General features: G+C 36.2%; 1 long non-coding RNA gene and 1 other non-coding gene across 2 annotated transcripts in view; one reads left to right on the top strand and one right to left on the bottom strand.

Moving 5' to 3' along the window:
- Nucleotides 1-20,421, bottom strand: part of LOC141580763 (uncharacterized) — a 415,102-nt gene that overhangs the window by 151,038 nt on the left and 243,643 nt on the right. The window lies entirely within an intron of this gene.
- On the top strand, nucleotides 18,514-18,619 carry LOC120365655 (U6 spliceosomal RNA). The gene has a single exon (XR_005580544.1). It is a non-coding gene; the product is annotated as a U6 spliceosomal RNA (small nuclear RNA).

The following is a 20,421-nucleotide window of genomic DNA, read 5'->3' on the forward strand; positions in this document are numbered from 1 at the left end:
TGTCATATATTCTGTGATATTATTGCCTATATGTTTTATTGTTACTCTTTAGTTTTTGCTAAATACTTGCTTACATTTTTCCATTTTGATGTAATTTTACCTACTTGTTCCTAAAAACACCTTTCAGGATAGGAAATTGAGGTTTTGAAATAGAGTCAATTTTGCAAGTATGTTGACACATTAAATTCTCTCAATATTAACATGACTCACAATGGTTACCTCTTCTCAAATCAAGGTTTTCAATATCAAAATGAATCATCTAATAATTCTTAACTTGTCAAGCCTTTCCATGCAAAGAAAGGCTATAAAATGTATGCCTATTAACAAAAAGGATTGCAAGTGCAGACACTAATCGAGGGGACAAATACAATTTACTGTAGTACCATACTTAACAGGTTTAATCAAGACAATAACCCATTCATTCGTGTAGAGACTAATCTGGTGATAGAATAGGGGCAGATCGTATAAGGGAAAAATAATAAGAAATTTGAAGACCTGGATTCCAACTGAGACTATGCTACTACGTATTTTATAAACATGGGCAGATTAATCTTTCGGGGTGTGTTAATTAGAAATATATAGAGATATGAGTGACAGACAAACTGACTGAAAGCTACAAGTGACCTTTCACATAGAAAGAAATCCAGAGGTAGGATGTTTCAGATTTGGTACAGTGGCTGGCTGAACTGAGCTCTTTCCATCCTCCTACTCTGTTCTCTCGCCATTATTAGTCTTGCCACCTCACAGGTCCAAGATGGTCACTAAGCTCTAGGCATCAAATTCCCATTCAAAACATGAAGCCATTCCTGGCCTTTGTAATCACAGACACACACACATGCACAGAAACACACACACTAGCAAAACATCTGAAGTCAGTGAAGCTGAAAATTATTTTTATCAAGGTGTTTTTTATTTTTAACAGTGACACAATTCACCATACTTCCCCCTATATATTGTTGGCCAAAACTCAGTCACATTGCCACCCCTTGTATGATACACAAGAGAGTCTGGGAAAGTGAGTATCTGGCTCTGTGAAGGAAGACACATGAGGGAAAAGGGAGCCTTGTAGCTTTATCTATAAATTGTGGAAGCTGGGTAAACTGATCTCTAAGGTTCAGCTCCAAGCTAACACGTAATTTTTGAAAATAAAAAGTAACAAAAAACAAGGAAGCTGACTCTTATTTTACAATTGTAAAGAGGCTTCTGTTTTTATTCTAATTTCCTGTGATGGCACTTTTTCCCCCTCTCTAAAAACAAAAACAAAACAAACTCCCTCCGTCCAGAATTCTGAATTTCTCCAGTGAACAGTCTCTCCTCTTCCCTAACTAGAAAAAAACCTGAGTGGTCCAGACATTGAGTCATTCAATTTAACTTTGATGGAGCTGCATCTATTTTTGAGGTTTTGCCATCGTGGTTTAAGAACACTGTCTACAGACACTTTGGAAATTTTTCCCAACACCTTTCTGAGTTTATGCTGCACTAAATTTAAATTGGAAAATTCAAGATGTAAAAGGCTAAGTAAATAATTCTATTGAAAAAAACACTAGTGATTATCTTCTTTTTAAAAATCCAAAGAATTCAAAATATATTGAATTTGCCCAACTGACATTCCATTTGTGGTATCTCATAACACGATGTAATAGTACAATGTACTTCTGCTTCATTTTTCACAGAGAATTACACAGCTGCCTCTTATTATTAAAAGCACCCTCCCCCTCACTCCCTGAATAAATGTGTGTTCTGAAATTAAAACAAGACATTATACAAGAAGAGCCTGGAAGCCAGGATGCCGCCAGCTTTGTATGCCAGATGTGATTACAGAGCGACAGCGAACAATGCTGCAATCAGCCCACTGGTTAGCCAGAAACCGTGGACACCCAGAAGAGGTTCAGTCTGAAGACATAGCCAATAGTGTGTTAAAAACTACCATGCAAAAATGCTTGTTTTACCAAGATATTCTATGGGAATATTTAGCTGTTATATTGTAAATGCTGTTATTTTGGTTTCTAAAAATGTCATGACAGGAAATGATTCCAGGGAGGAGCAGCCAAGAGGGCTGTTGGGTAGAATCAAGTGGGGCAGAAAGTTAAACCTAGAAATCAAGAAAGCAGAAAAGGTGAAAACATGAATTACTATCTGAAATGAAACAGATTCTTCAAATACATTTGATTTTTTAAAAAAATCTTTTTTTGAGACAGGGTCTCACTCTGTCACCCAGGCTGCAGTGCAGTGGTGTGATCTCGGCTCACTGAAAACTCTGCCTCCCAGGCTTGAACAATCCTCCCACTTTACCATCCTGAGATGCTGGGACTACAGGTAGGCATCACCACCCTACCCCTGGCTAATTTTTTGTACTTTTTGTAGAGACAGGGTTTCTCCCCGTTGCTGAGGCTGGTCTTGAATTCCTGAGCTCAAGCAATCTTCCCGCCTCAGCCTCCCAAAGTGTTGGGATTACAGGTGTGACCAACGTGCCCAGCCTACATTTGGTCTTTTATGCTCCATTTGCCTTCTCCCAGAGGGATGGTTATGTTTTAAAGAGTTCCTACTGGTCATTGGTATAATGGCTATAAGGTCCTGGTCCTCTGGCTTTGGACAAGTTGCCAGGTGGAGATAAACTAAGAGAAGACATCCATCATACTGATGCTAATTTTTATTTATCTCCCTGTCTGAGAAGTGCAAGGTGGGGACAGATAAGAATAAAGCTGATCACGGTGTAACTACAGTTATTAGTTACTTATTAGGAGTTTGACATTCTCAGAGGGATGCAAAGATACATAGTGTAGCAACTGATGATCTGTAAAATTTAATAAAAAAGAAAAATAAGAGGAAGAATAGTGAGGTGGGAAGGAGAATTAAATTTGTTTTTCTCCCTGAATAGATTTGTGTTATAGAATAGCTCTCTCCAAGAATAAAGTGTTTTGGTTTATCCAACTTGCTTTTTATAGATAATGTTGAACAATTATACACCTATCTTTGGGTAATAATTTGTATTCTTTTACATCTGTTTCTGTTAGATCTGGAAAGACAGAAATCACAACAGACTCTCAAGGAAATCATCTGAGATAGAGAAAAAAACAGCTATTACATATACATTAGTAAGGTGGGTATAAGAAAACTCATTAGTAAAAACTTTTCAGAAAATTTCCAACATAGCCATAATTTTACCTTTACTGCTTTTCAAATAAACCCAATGCCCTCCTCCTTTCTATGGCAACATAAATGAGCTTCTTCCATTCTTTATTTTTAGACTTCCACTTAACTCTTTTCTATCTGTTCCTTGTGTGTTTTGAAGTATAAATTGCATACAGTTTTAAAATTCCAACTGTCATATCCCTACATTCCCCCATTTACACATTGTCTTCAACATAAAAGTGCTAATCTGATATATATTTATCGTTATACATTTTCATAAATCTGTTTTGGTTTTTAACCAAACAAGGAAAAAAAAAGGAAGGGAAGGAGGGAGAAAGGAAAGGAAAAAGAAGGAAAGGAAGGAAAAAAATGAATAGCAAGACAAGTCAATAGACATTTATTAAATACCACTGTTGGCATATGACACAGAGCTGGTACAACTATCTCTACATTGGTGCTATTTTAATTTGATTCCAAATATGTGATATTGATTTTAAACTTAGATTCTGATGTAAGATCGAAGCTAGAAAAGTTACCTCCATGCCATCAACATGTAAGGTCCACCAGCGTGATGTGCAGACCTTTACCCTTGAATCAGCGAGTGGAGCACATGACTTAGGTCTGGCCAGTTAGAACACCTAATTCCTAGATACACCAATTGACTTAGAGGTGGGCACATGAGCTAAGTTGACCAGTTCAGAGTAAATACTGAATCATGAAACTCATGTGTAAGTCACAGTAAGAAATGCTTTTTTATTGTCTCCAATTTACTTAGTCTAGAGGGGAGCTGCTGGTAACCCATCTGGCCATGATGCATCATCTGAGAAGATAAATTAGTATCCCGTGGCTGCCATAAGAAGTCACCATAAATTGGTGGCTTAAAACAACATAACCTTACTCTCTACCAGTGCTGGGGGCCAGGATTCTGTTCAATATTCATGTCAATGGGCTGAAAGCAGTGTTGACAGGACCTTGCTCCCTCTAGATCAGGCGTTCCCAAACTTTTTACACAGGGGGCCAGTTCACTGTCCCTCAGACCGTTGGAGGGCCGCCACATACTGTGCTCCTCTCACTGACCACCAATGAAAGAGGTGCCCCTTCCTGAAGTGTGGCGGGGGGCCGGATAAATGGCCTCAGGGGGCCACATGCAGCCTGCAGGCCATAGTTTGGGGACACCTGCTCTAGATGCTCCATGGGAGAATGGGGTCCTTAGTGACTGCATCAGATCTCTGCCACCATCTTCACATTGCTCTCTCCTCTTCTGTGCATATCAAATCTTCCTCTGCCTCACTCTTAAAGACACTTGTGATTGATTAGATTTAGGGCCCACCCAGATCAACAGAATAATCTCTCCAAGTCAAGATGCTTACCTTAATCACATTTACAAAGATTCCTTTTTCCTTAGAAGGTAATATTTACAGGTTCCAGGGATTAGGGCTTAATGTCTCTGGATGGCTATTATTCAGCCTACTAAAGAAGGCAACACAGAAAAGTAGGGACAGTGGGTTCTGACAACATTATCCAAATGTGTGGATTACACTTCATCCTACATAACTTATCCTTGGACTTTTCAGTTGTGAGCCCCAAGATTTGACAGTTTGAATTGAGTTTTCAGTCACTTCGACCAAGACAGTTCTGATTTAGGACTTCTAGTTGAGACCCTAAGTCTGTATTTTTGTGCTGGGTAACATTATGTATACCCTTTTTCTCTTTCTGTGGATCAGAGAGACTCAGGATCCTTTCTTTACCTTTTTATAACCATCACAATCTATTTATTTTCTATAGGATCCACTCTGCCCAGACCAATTGCTTAGTTCACTATTTCTTTCTTTATCTAATATCAGTGCATGGTCATATTTTGTTGTTAACCTGCTTGTTAATTCCATGAAGATATATGGAAAAGATTAAAGTTTTAATATTCTCAGAAAATTCTCATGACAGTTATCTGGTCTATTAACATCTATTACCCAAAAGGGTGAGCCTAGGACATGGACGATCTCTCAAGAGATAAATTCAAGGACAGATGGAGAAGAAGCAGGGTCTCATGTAAGATCAAAGCTAGAAAAGTATTAGTGTTAGTCTCCTAGGGCTGCCATAACAAAGTACCACAAATGGATTGGCTTAAAACAACAGAAATTTATTCACTCGCAGTCTTGGAGGCTAGAAGTGTAAAGTCTGAAGTCAAAGTGCCAGCAAGGTCATGCTCCCTCCAAAGACTCTAGGGAAAAATCCTTTCTGAACACCTCCTAGCTTCTGACAGCTGCCAGCAATCCTTGTTCGAATCTTCTTTTGCTTATAATGACACGAAATCATTGGACTAGACCCACCCTAATCCAGTATGACCTAATTCCTTTCTTTATTGCTATATAATGTTTTACATATTATGAGGTACATGTGATGCCCCAAATACTCTGACTTGATATTACAAATTCTATGCATTTAAAGTACTTTTTAATCCATCACCTTGAATATTTATTTGTGTTGGTAACATTTTGAGTCCTCTCATCTCTCTACTTTGAAATATGCAGTCTATTGTTGCTAAATATGATCACCCTAGTCTGCTATCGGACATTAGAATTTATGTCTTCTATATAACTGTAAGTTTGTACTCATTCACCAACATCTCTTCATTTCCCCTTCCTACCCTTACACCCTTCTCAGCCTCTGGTCCTTTATTCTTCTAGTCCTAGCTCCATGAGGTCAAGTTTTTTAGCTCCCACATGTGAGTGACAACACGCAGAGTTTGCCTTTCTGTGGCTGGTTTATTTCACTTAACCTAGTAACTTTCAGTTCCATCCATGTTGCTGCAAATGATATTATTTCATTCTTTTTCGTGGCTGAATAGTATTCTGTTATATATATATATATATATATATATATATATATATATATATCACGTTCTCTTTATTTGTCCACTGATGGATACTTAGGTTGATTCCACATCTATGCTATTGTGAATGGTGCTGCAATAAACATAGGGGTGCAGGTATCACTCTGATACACTGATTTCTTTTCCTTTAGTAGATATATAATAGAGGGCAGGGATTGCTGGGTCATATGGTAGTTCTATTTTGAGTTTGAGAAATCTCTATATTGTTTTTCACTGTGGTTGTATTAACTTATATTCCCTTCAATGGAGTATAACAATTTATTTTTCTCCACATCCTGACCAGCATCTGTTATTTTTTATCTTTTTAATAATAGTCATTCTGACTGGGGTAAGGTGATATCTCATTGTGGTTTTAATTTTCATTTCATAGATGTTTAGGGATGTTGAACATATTTGTATATACCTATTGGCCATTTGTATGTCTTCTTTTGAGACATACATGTCCTTTGCCCACTTTTTAATGGGATTATTTGCTTTTTTTATTGTTGTGTTAAGTTTCTTGTATGTTCTGGATATTAGTCCCTTGTTTGATGAATAGTTTGCCAACATTTTCTCTGTTCAACTGGTTGTCTCTTCACTCTGTTGATGGTTTCCTTTGCTCTGATGATGCTTTTTAGTTTAATATAGTTCAATGTGTTTATTTTTGTTTTAGTTGCTGTGCTTTTGAGGTCTTAGCCATAATATTTTTGCCTAGATTAAATTTCCTATTTTCCCTATGGTCTTTTCTAGTAGTTTTATAGTTTCATATCCTACATTTAAATCTTTTATCCATCTTGGGTTGATTTTTTGTATATGGGGAGAAATAGGGGTCCAGTTTTATTATTCTGTATAGGATATTTAATTTTCCCAGCACCATTTATTGAAAAGCATGTCCTTTTCCCAGTGTATGTTCTTGGCACCTTTGTTGAAAATCAGTTGACTGTAAATATGTGGATTTATTTCTGGGTGCTCTATTCTGTTTCTCATTGATCCATGTTTATTTTTATACCAATACAATGCTGTTTTGGTTCCTATAGCCTTGTAATATAGTTTGAATAGCTGGTGTGTTACATCCAACTTCTTTCTTTTTGTTCCAGATTGTTTTGGCTCTTCTGGCTCTTTTTCTGTTCTATATAAATTTCAGAATATTTTTTCTCATTCTGTGAAAAATGACATTGGTATTTTGATAGGGATTGAACTGAATATGTATATTGCTTTGGGCAATACAGTCATTTTAATGATATTGATTCTTCCAATCCATGAGCATGAACTGTTTTTCCATTTGTTTGTGTCCTCTTCAACTTTTTTCATGGGTGTTTGTAGTTTTTCTTGCAGCAATTTTTGACCACCTTGGATACATTTATTCCTAGATTTTTTGTTTGTTTGTTTGTTTTTTGTTGCAGCTACTGCAAATCGGATTGCTGTATTGATTTTTCAGCTATTTCATTATTGGTGTATATAAACACTACTGATTTTCGTATATTGATTTTGTATCCTGCAACTTTACTGAATTTGCTTACCAGCTCTAGGAGTATTTTGATGGACTCATTAGGTTTTCTTAATATAAGATCATGGCACCTGCAAAGGGAGACAATTTTACGTCCTCTTTTCCAATTCGAATGCCCATTACTTTTTTCTCTTGCCTGATTGCTCTCGCTAGGACTTCCAGTATTATGCTGAATAGGAGTGGTGAGAGTGGGCATCCTTGTCTTCAATATGACAAGGATTCTTAGTTTGACTACATCTGTAAAGACCTTATTTACAAATAAGGTGACATTTCTAGGTGCCAGACTTCTGGACTGGCATATCTTCTTAGAGACTACAAATCAATTCACAACAGGCTAAGGGAAGGCAAAGTGACATTCAAGTCATCCACAATGACCTAAACTCTGTTGAATTTAACATTGAAAATATATGTTGTGAATACAGTTAATTGTAATCTCCTTTAGTGATGCACACAATTACAAATAATGGCACTGAGAAGTGATACAGCTCTTCCTTCTCTGATTAATACTATACCGAGAAAGGGCATTACAGAATGTTGGTTTCTCTGCTGCAGAATGACTGAAATCATAGTGCTTTTGTTTCAAACAACTTACTAAACTCAAGGAAGGATCTCAGAAAAAAAGAATGCCAGATAGTCTGACTAAATAGCCAACTAAGCTTAGAACTATTTGGAAACAAAATGAATCAAGTTGAATCATTTCAGATGGTCACTTACTTGTCACAAATATTTTAAATAGCTCAGCTACATCTGAGTGATGTCTTATTCATCAAGAAATGTCTTACAGAAATAATGTTTGAAATAGAGTCAGAAGGCCTAGCTTCTATGCCAGACTCTTATCACTAACCAGATATAATTTAGGAAAGATGTTTAAATGGTTTAGGTATTAGTTTCTTTTCTCTGTGAAATAAAGAGTTGATAATCTAGATAATTTCAAAGGTTTCTTCCTCCTCACAAACATTTCCACAAAAATATTCTATTCTTTACTATGGTCATGTTAACATTTACATAACATGTTCTGCATAGCTCAATTAATTGTAGGTAAGTCCTAATATACTTGAGGGTGTCTTTTACCATCTGAGATTAAAATGAATGAAGAGGGGGCACAAAACATAGAAGCCAGATGGCTGCCACAGCTCCAAGAATCATGTCTTCACAAAGCAATGTTCAAAACAGGAAGGGTAGGAAGAGAGTAGAGACTCCTCTTATATATCTTTGTACTAAGGAGACACACCCTTTTCAGACGCCTCTGAGCAAGCTTCTTCTCATGTCCCATTAGCCAGGACTGAGTCACAGACCCACACCATAGCAACAAAGAGTCAGGGAAAACTAGTGTTCGGCATTTTCAGCCTCTGTTGCAGGAGACAGGCTTTAACAGCAAGGAAGAAAGGGGAGGGGAATGGCTATTCATCAGGCAACATACAGCATCAGCTTCAGACACCCTGCTCCAAAAGAAAGTGACCTTAAAACCATTGTACATGCTCTGACAGACCTTTAGCAGGAGACAGAGTGGGGTCGCCTGTAGAGACAATGAAAGACGAGGAATTTGAGACATATTAGATTTTTGTTGGTCATACCAACCACTTTTCTTTCTTTCCTTCCTTCTGCTTCCTCCCTCCCTCCCTCCCTTCCTTCCATTTGAGACAAGGTCTCACTTTGTTGTCCAGGCCAGAGTGAAGTGGCACAAACACGGCTCACTGCAGCCTTAACCTCCTAGGCTTAAGCAATCGTTCTGCTTCAGCCTTCCAAAGTGCTGGGATCACAGGCATGGGCCACCATGTCTGGCCATGCCAACAACTTTGACATGGTCTAGGCCAGGCGTCCCCAAACTTTTTACACAGGGGGCCAGTTCACTGTCCCTCAGACAGTTGGAGGGCCACCACATACTGTGCTCCTCTCACTGACCACCAATGAAAGAGGTGCCCCTTCCTGAAGTGCGGCGGGGGGGGGGGCGGATAAATGGCCTCGGGGGCTGCATGCGGCCCGCGGGCCGTAGTTTGGGGACGCCTGGTCTAGGCAATGCCACTTATTAGCTGTATACTCTTGTATAAGTTATTTAGTAGTATCTCTCCGAGGCTCAGTTCCTTTATCTGTAAAATGGGTGTAATACCTGTCTCATAGGTTTGTGACAGCCACTTTGGGGCCATGAGACAGGAGCAAAATATATGAGAACCAAAAAATAGTTTTGAATGAAGAATCTTAGGAAGGCCAGTTCCTGAGTGCATAATAAGAGTAGGTGGGGAAGAAAAGCAAAAGAGATGTTCTTGAGGAGTGTGATTATGTGCCAAGCCTGAACCTCTATGAGTTCAAGAAATACAAATTAAAAATCTGAGTTAAATTGAGATTATATATTTGTCGAGACATAGCTCAAACAATTCATCACATGGGCCATTACTTTACACACATAAAAAAAATAGTGATAATATCTCACATTCACTGAGGATTTAACCTGCATCAGGCATATACTACTTCTGCACACAGCTTCATTTACCACTCAGAATGCCCCTAAGATGGGAACACCTGATATCTCCAATTTTCACCTGAAGAAACTGAGATTAAGTGACCGTAAGTAACTTGCCAAACACCCCACGAAGTACGTAACAAAGCAAAGGCTTAAGTTGAGGACTGACTCCAAGCTTCCCCTGATATTGTCCCACTTGGTGACTCCCAGTGTATTCTCCTGGCCTGCTGTGCCTCTCTCTAGTGTCACACTTGCCAGACAGTATTGAAGTGAACTTTTCATTTGTCTCTCTATCCAGCTGGTTTGAACTATTTGTCTTTGGATCCTAAACCTAGCACATGTCAGGGTTAGATTATGTTTACCAACATACATTGAATTAATGAACAAATAAATTGGAGGATCAGCAATATAAAAAAGAGTGCTAAGTTCAGAAGAAGGGAGGTAGCTGCAGGCAGCAGAAGTTGGGAAAGGCTTTGTGGGTGAGGCAGGGCCTCAGCCAAGCTGTAAGAGGGAGAAAACTTAAATGTGTAAGGAGGTGGAAGAGAAGACTGGGAGGGAAATATTATTTTAGCAAAGGCCAAATGCCTAAAATGTTTTTTGGTTCTAATTCCACCTCTCCAGCAGAATATTTTTAGTTCATTATGCCATAGCATGAATAAACGTAATACATTATTTCCATGTCAGCCAGCCCCTTCTGCTGGACCACAGGCATAAAATATGGCCTCTGCTACATTATGATCTCCTTCCAGATACAACAATGAACTGAAAATATAAAATTGCATTGAAGGTCAGAAACCCTGGGACAGCTTGCATCCAACCACATATACTGCGTTTAAAAAATTCCATAGGAAACGTGGCCAGCGTTCACCTAGTGTTAGTCACACAGCATCCTAAAAATGATAAGACTCTGATTTGAACCCAGGCAAAACCTTTTAAACACCTTATATTGCTAGCATCTAAAAAAGCAAATAGTCACTTTTTCTTGATTATTACCACTCAGACGCCACTACCCAGAACTTTCAATTAACGGGGGTAAAAAACAAAACACAAGAAGGTAAGTGTTATTTTCCAAACTTTTTTATTGAAATATACACACAGCAAGTATACATATTATAAGCATACAGCTAATGAATTTCACAGTTGAACAGACCCGGGGAGCCAATGTCTAGCTCAGGAAGGAACATTCACAGCATTCCATGCCTCATGCCTCATTCCACTCAGCATCCCGAAGGATAACCCTTCTCCTAATTTCCAACACCAAAGTTAAGTTTCTTCTGGGTTTTGTATTTTAGATAGAAAAGATCCTGTACCCTGTATTATTTTGGGTCTGGCTTCCATCACTCAGCATTATATTTTTGATACCCATACATATTGTTGTGCATAGTAATAGATCATTCGTTCACATTTTTGTCCAGTAGCTGTTCTCAAAGTGTGGTTCACAAGTATGATCCAGAAGTAAACTACTTATGGGAAGGCACAATTTGCCTTTTTCATTGCACAAAGGCAACAGTGGAAAAAAATGGCTGGTACTTTACCACAAATCAAGGGAATAGCACCAAATGGTTCTAGTCATCACTCTCTTATTGTTCAACATCATGCACTACCAGTCAACAGAAAGAAACAATTATTTTCCATAAAGCTAGTTTAACTTAATAATTCTTGGTTAAAAAAAATTAATTTGGCCAGTTGCAGTGGCTCATGTCTATGATCCCAGCGCTTTGGAAGGCTGAGGCAGAAGGATCACTTTAAACCAGGAGTCCAGGACCAGCCTGGGCAACAAAGCAAGACTCTATCTCTACAAAAAAAAAAAAAAAAAAAAAAATAGTCAGCATGTTGGTGTACACCTGTAGCCCCAGCTATTTGGGAGGCTGATAGGAAGATCACTTGAGTCCAGGAGTTCGAGACTGCAGTGAGCTATGACTGCACCACTGCACTCCAGCCTGGGCAACTGAATTAGATCTTATCTCTAAAAAATTAAAAATTAAAAAATTTTAATTGTATTACTTCTCAACTCTTGAGTACATATCTTTTTAATATTTTCTGTGTGATGTAAATTGCTTATAAAATACTTCTGCCACAGAAAGGAAAGGACAAGGGAAGAAAAGAGCTCATGAGGAAAAGCAGTTGAGTTGTAAGCTAAACTAGTCACTTTTGTCATGAAAAGCAATTATTTGAAGGAATGATGGGAAAACTGCGGCTATTTAGACTTAGGTGCTTGACAAACATTTCCTCAAAAATAAATGAAATGTGCCTATAACTTCCAGAAAAGCAACTGTCAGCATTTGATGCCAATGATAAAACTTGAGCTTTCAAACAAAAATTAGAATTCTGGAAAACATATCCACCACCATTAACTTGAAGACTTCCTGATTTAAAAAAATATTATATAAAGAAATATTGAAACATTTGTAGGATTTCAGAAATTCAGTGAATGAATATTGTCCAAATAACCAATGTATAACACAAAATCATGTGTGGTTAAAAGATCCACTCAAAGTACAAGATAGACCAGTGAATTTTAATTACATATAATATGGGACGTTCATTGACATGGTTTCAGAATCCACACTGAAACAAATCTTTAAGATGCCACCACTTGTCAAGTCTTGGTGTATTATCTAAGAAGAATATTCATATTTTAAAAAAGTAATTTATTACTTACCTGTGTGAGGTTGGATTTTTTCATATATAGTTAACCCTTGAACAATGTGGAGGTTAGGAGAGCTGGCCCCCATGCAGTTGAAAATCCACATATAACTTTTTTGACTCTCCCAGAACTTAACTGCTAATAGCCTACTATTGACCAAAAGCTTTACAGGTAACATAAACAGTCAAATCACACATTTATATATGTGTCATATACTGTTTTCTTACAATAAAGCAAGCTAGAGAAAAAAATGTTATTAAGAAAACCACGGCCAGATACAGTGGCTCACACCTGTAACCACAGCACTTTGGGAGGTTGAGGTGAGCAGATCACTTGAGGCCAGGAGTTTGAGACCAGCCTGGCCAACATGGCAAAACCCCATCTCTACTAAAAATAAAAAATTAGCTGGGTGTGGTGGCATGTGCTTGTAGTTCCAGATACTTAGGAGGCTGAGACATGAGAAACACTTAAACATGGGAGGCAAAGCTTGCAATGAGCCAAGGTTGTACCACCACCCTCCAGACTGGGTGACAGCAAGACTCTGTCTCAATAAATAAACAGATAAATGAAAATTATAAGAGAAAATATATTTACTATTTATTAGGTGAAAGTGGGTCACCATAAAGGGCTTCATCCTCATCATCTTCATGCTGAGTAGATTGAGAAGGAGGAAGGGGAACAGTTGGTCTTGCTGACTCAGGGATGGGAGAGGCAGAAGTAGAGGAGGTGAATAAGGAGGCAGCAGAGGCAGGCACATTACAACTTTTAGTGGAAAAAAAAATCCGTATAAATTTACCTGCACAGTGAAGACTCATTTTCTTCAAGTGTCAACTGTGCTTTAAATAAAACATACAGCAACAGATTAAATAAAAAAGCAGAGATGAGAAACTCAGCTATTTTCTCATAAGTGAGATATTAAAATGTAAAAGAAGACCTCTCTTCTTACTAAATTTTTTGCTCTGGAAAATTAATTTTTAATGCACATGCTATTTACATTAGCCTACAATTAGTTTATTGTTTTTAAATGTTTATAAATATTTTTTAAATTCCTCAGTTTCAAGTTATACTACAGTAAATATCAGTAGTTATGCCCACATAATTGAAAGTTCTTTGGAGTTCTCAATGATTTTTAAGGATATAAGGGTCCTGAGACCAAAAAGTTTGAGAACCCCTGCTGCACAGTATTTAATTGTGAGCAGAAATTTAATTTTAGCAGTCACTTCTGGGAATATTCTTGACATAGTTAATATTTAGCTTAGTTTCCTCATCTGGTTTTTCTGCTTGTGGTTTCTTCTTCTCTCCAATCCCTTTTGCCAGAGCCAATCAGATCATTCTCCAATACAGTTCTTACAGTGGCTATTACATCAGGTGCACTCTCTTCTTACTGGCAGGAGTATTTTAGAAGGCTTTACCAAGAATGTGGAACTACACTGTGGCTTTAAGAATTTGGCCAGAAAGAGGTCAGAGGAGGACAGAGCAAACTTGAGAAATGTAAGCAAAATACTTTTTCTTGGATTATGGATATGGTTTCCTGGGCTTCTCAGTGTAACATCATCTTCTAACACCAAATACTATAAAACAATCTTCATGTGTCTTGGTAAGACATAACCCTGCTTTGTTCTCATCATAGTGCATACCACTACCTGGATTTTTTGTTTTGTGTTGTTTTTATGTTTTAATTTTCTTTCCTCACACTGCCTTCTCCAGAATGTAAGCTTAAAGACTACAGAGACCTAGTCTGTCTCATGCATTGACTAGAATTGTGTATGAAACACAGTAAATAGCTAATATGTCTTTGTTTAAATAGATGAATCAACTGGTCTTTATTTTGTAATTCATTCAGAACCTAGAAAAGTTCTAAGATGCAGAATTTTGTTTTATTTCATGGGACATTAGGCTTTCCTTCATTTGGGTATATAAGGTAATAATGACATGAAGTATTTTGCAGAGTTTCCAGAGCTAAATTTTGACATAAAATATTGCCCTTTCTTTCCTTGATCTTATTTCATTTTTGTTAGCCATATAGGCAGTTGCTGGTAAGTAACTTCACAACTCTCTGGAAATGAATAGCTTATTTAAGATTGCCAACATGTGTCTTCAAAATTATTTCTTATTCAAGCTCTAAATATTTATCAGTTTACATATTTCATTACAAATTACAATCTCCATTCTGCTCCTTAAATGTCTCAACTCATGTAGATTTTTAGATTTAATCTTCTATAAGAGAACATACTTCCTGAGATTGGCTTCTAAGACTTTTGAAGTTGGAATAAAATATTTTTATTTAAATGTTACCAGTATTCAATATGTACCAATATAAAAAGATCTTCAAGATGTGCTATTAATTATACATAAAGCAACAGATAGAACAGTATATAAACTTTGTTATTTATAGCTTATATAGTCTTATATATGTGTTCATTATGTAGACTCACTCTGATAGAACACAAAATGAAACTCGAAAACATGCTCTTGGGAAGGAGATGGGAGGACTGAGAAAGGGGTGGAATGGAAGGGGACTAACTTTTTAATTGTTGTTGTTGTTGTTCTTTTTTAGAGACAGGGTCTTGCTCTGCCACCCATGCTGGAGTGCAATGGAATGATCATAGCTTAGTAGAGGGTTGAACTCCTGGATTCAAGAGATTCTCCTATCTTGGCCACCCAAGTAGCTGGAACTACAGGCATGTACCATCACACTCAGCTTATAAATGTATACAATTCTTTTTGGGGATACAGGATCTCACTACATTGCCCAGGCTGGTCTCAAACTCCTGGCCTCAAGATGATCCTTCTGCTTCTGCCTCCCAAAGTGCTGGGATTACAGGAATAACCCACCAGGCTCAGTCCAGTGTTTTTTATATCAGATACTTTTGGTATCTTTAAAATTTTGTACATTATATATGCATTAGTTAATTATTGAATTTTAAAGAAATAAATTATGCAGATAAAAGTGTGTCTATATATACCAATTTAAAGACAGAGATTAGCAGAAAATATTAAAAATACAACTTAATTACCTGCTGCATACAAGAAACTTACTTCAAACATTTGAAATAAATATAACAAATTAAATGGATAGAAAAAGACATATTATATAAACATTAAACAAATGAAAGTGAGAATAGTTATATTTGTATCAGATAAAATAGACTTATTAGCAGAGAAATTTACCAGAGACAGAGTGACATTACACAATGTTTTTAAAATTTATTATCATTATTATTATTTTAGAGACAGCATATAACACTGTCACTCAGGCTGGAGTGCAGTGGCATGATCATAGCTCACTGTAGCCTTCAACTCCTAGGCTGGGGCAACCTTCCCACCTCAGCTGTCAGAGTAGCTAGGACTACAGATGTGCTCCACCATGCCCAGCTGTTTTGTTTTTTGTAGAAATGGAATATTACTATGTTTTCCAGGCTGGTCTCAAACTCCTGGCCTCAAGCAGTCCTCCTACCTTGGCCTCCAAAAGCACTGAGGATTACAGGCATCAATCATTGCCTGAGCCTGGCCCTATGTAATGTTAAAAGGGTGAATCTACCAGGAGAATATAGAAGTCCTAGATGTGTGTACAAAAAACAACAGAGTTATGAAAATACACATCCTTCTCAAGAACCCATGGAACCTATACTGAGATAGATCATATCCTGGGCCATAAAACAAACCTCAACAAATTTGAAGGACTGAAACCATACAAACTGAATTCTCTGACTACAATGGAAGTAAACTAGAAATCAACAACAGAATGATAAACAATGCATTTCTAAATAATCCATGGATCAGAGGAAGTCCCAAAAGAACTGGATGAAAATGAAAGTACAGCATATAAAAATTTGTGGGACACAGCTAAAGAGTGTTTAGAGGGAAATTTACAGCATTAAATGCTTATATTAGAACAGAGAAAAAGTCTGAAATAAATAACCTAAACTCCTACCTCAAGAACCTAGGAAAAGAAGAGAACAGTGAACACAAAATAAATAAAAGGAAGAAAGTAAAAAAAGAAATTGATGAATGTGAAGCCAGAAAAATAATTCAAAAAAATCAGTAAAACTAAAACCAAATTCTTTTAGAAGATCAATTACGTTGACAAACCTCTAGCAAGACTAAGAAAGTAACAGAAAAAGAAAATCCACATACTAACAAAATTAAGAATAAAATAAGGAATACCATGACAGATCCTACAGGTATTAAAAAGATAATACGGGAATACTGTGAGCAATTCTACATGCAAAACTCTGGCAGTTTTGATGAAATGGACCAAATCCTTGAAAACCACAAAGTACAACAACAAATTCAGAATGAAATAGATCATTTCTGTAGTCCAATAACTATCAAGAAAATTGAATTCATAATTTAAAAGTTCTCCCAAAATAAATTATCAGGCCCAGATAGTTTCACTGGAGAATTCTTTCCAATGTCTACAAAAAAATTAACACTAATTTTACACAGTTTCCTCTGGAAAATATAACACTCCTAATTAATTTTATGAAGCTATTATTACCCTGTTATCAAAATCATAGGGAGATAGTACAAAAAAGATCATAGGTCAATATCACTCATGAAATACATGTAAAAGTTCTTAAGAAAAATTAGCAAATAGAATTCAGTAATATTTCAGATAAATTAACTATATTCCATGACTAAGTGAGCTTATTTCAGGGATGTAAGGTTAGTTCAATATTCGAAAATCAATCAGTGAATCCACCATTTAACAGACTAAAGAAAAATGTGACATGATCATTCCACTTGAGAATGAGCACTTGAAAAAATTCAATACCCATTCATATCAAAAACTCTCAGAAAACTAGAAACAAAAATGAATTTCCCCAACTGGATAAAGCTACTATTACACTTAATGATGAAATATTTAACACTTTGCCTCAAAGATCAGAAAGAAGACAAAGAAATCTCCTCTTATTACTCTTATTCACTTACAGTACTGGAAGTTCTATTTAGTACAATAAAGCAAGAAAAGGAAACAAAAATTACATTGATTAGAAAGAAAGAAATAAGACTAATTCTATTAGTATGTATAATTGCCTACACAGAAATGCCTAAGGAATCTACAAGCAATCTCCTAAAAATACTAAGTGAGTTCAACAAGGTCATAGGATAGAAAATGAACATATAAAAATTGATTCTATTTCATTATACTAGCAATGAACACATAAACACTAAAATTAAAAATACAATACAACTTACAATAACTCTAAAAATGAAATATTTTAGTGTAAATTCAACAAAACATAAACAGTATTTATATGCTGAAAGTTACAAAATGCTGATGAAGGAAATAAAAAAAATCTAAATAACTAGAGACACAGGCTATGTTTAATGACTGGTAGACTCAACATACTAAAGATGTTAATTTTCCCTAAATAGGTATATAGGCTTAAACCAACTTCTTTCAAAATCCCAAGCAGAATTTTTGTAGATAGGGGCAAAATCTTTCTTTCTAACATTTATGTTAAAAAGGGAGAAAAAAATAAAAATATTTTTTAATAAAGTGAGAGAAATCAATCTATTTAATTTTAAGACTTAGTATGTAGCTATAGTAATCAAAATTGTATAATACTGGTAGAAGGACAGACACATATATCAGCAGAACTGAATAGAAAATCCAGAAACAGAGCCAAACAAATATGCCTAACTGACTTTTGACGAAGGTGCAAAAGCAATTCAATGGAGGAGGAATGGCCTTTTCCATATACGGCGCTGGAGCAATTGGACATCCATAGGAAAATAAATAAATACGAACTTCACATTTCATTACAAATAAAAATTAACCCAAAATGTATTGCAGACTTAAGCATAATTTGCAATACTGTTTTGCATTCTATGTTAGAAAAAATAGGATAAAAATTTTGGAATTGAGGTCTAGGCAAAGAGTTCTTAGATTTGTGCTCTCTTTGTCAACACATATACTAAAATTGGAATGGTACAGAGAAGATTAGCATGGCCTTGAACAAGGATGACACACATATTCATGAAGCAGTCCATAATTTTCAAAATAGACCCAGCTGAGTAATGACTCTTAGAGTTTGAAGACTGGTTCTCTGAACTGACTCAATCAGACAAACATAAAGAAAAAACAATATCTTAATGAAAAAAAAAACCCTCCGAGAATTATGGGATTCCATAAATAGACCAAATCTGTGACTCATTGGTGTCCCTGAAAGAGAGAGAGAAAACAAGCAACTTGGAAACATATTTGAGTATATCATCCATGAAAATTTCCCCAACCTCACTAGAGAGGCCAACATTCAAATTCAGGAAAGATAGAAAATGCCTGTGAGATACTGTACAAGATGACCACCCCCAAAACACATAGTCTTCAGATTTTCCAAGATTGGCATAAAAGGAAAAATATGAAGGAAGACAAAGGGAAGGGGAAAGTCACCTACAAAGGGAAACTTGAAAGGCTAATAGTGGACTTTTCAGCAGAAATCCTACAAGCTGGAAGAGATTGGCAGGGGGTGTTATATTTAATATTCTTAAAGAAAAGAAACTCCAATAAAAAATTTCATATACAGCCAAACTAAACTTTTAATATAAAGATTCTTTTCAGATAAGCAAATGCTAAAGGAGATATCTGTTAGGTCTAAGGGAATTAATTACCACCAGGTCTACCTTACAAGCAGTCTTTAAGGAAGTGCTAACTATGGAAATAAAAGACTGTTACTAGCCACCACAAAAACACACAAGTACATGGACCATTGACACTATAAAGCAACTACACAATCAAGTCTGAATAATAACCAGCTAACAACATGATGACAGGATCAAATTTGCATATATCAGTATTAATCTTGGAGATAAATGTACTAAATACTCCAATTAAAAAGCACAGAGTGGCAAGTTGAATACAGAAGTAAGACCTAACTGTATTCTGTCTTCAAGAGACACATCTCACATACAATGACAGTATAAGCTTAAAGTAAAGGGATTGAAAAAATAATCTACCAAGAAAATGGAAAACAGAAAAAGAAAGGAGGGGTTCCTATTCTAATTTCAGACAAAACAGACTTTAAGCCAACAATAATCAAGAGACAAGAAAATCACATAATGGTAAGAGGTTCAATTCAACAGGAAGGCCTAACTACTTTAAACAGATATGCACCCAACACAGGAGCACCCAGATTCATAAAACAAGTTCTTAGAGATCTGTGAAGAGACATAGATAACAATACAATAACAATGGGAGATATCAACATCTTACCAACAGTAATAAACAAATCATTAAGGCTGAAAAGTAACAAAGATATTCAGGACCTGAACTCAACATGTAACCAAATAGACCTACCCGATTATCTATACAACTCTCTACCCCAAAATAGCAGAACATACATTCTTCTCATCTGCACATGGCACATACTCTAAAATTGATCATATAATCAGCCATAAAATAATTTTTAGCAAATTCAAAAAAAAATCCCACAAAAAACAAAAATCATACCAACCACATTCAGACCACAGTGCAATAAAATGAAAAACAGTACCAAGAAGATTACTCAAAACCGTATAATTACATGGAAATTAAACAATCTTCTCTGGAATGATTTCTGGATAAACAATGAAATTAAAGCAAAAATCAAGACATTCTCTAAAATGAATGAGAACAAAGATACAGCATATCAGAATCTCTAGGACTCAGCTAAAGCAATACTAAGTGGAAACTTTATAGCATGAAATACCTACATTAAAAAATTAGGAAGATCTCAGATTAACAATCTAATATCACACCTTGAGGAACTAAAAAAACAAGAGCAAACCAGCCTCAAAACTAACAGAAGAGAAGAAATAACCAA

Source organism: Saimiri boliviensis, chromosome 1, assembly GCF_048565385.1.
Source record: "Saimiri boliviensis isolate mSaiBol1 chromosome 1, mSaiBol1.pri, whole genome shotgun sequence".
Lineage (NCBI taxonomy): Eukaryota > Metazoa > Chordata > Mammalia > Primates > Cebidae > Saimiri > Saimiri boliviensis.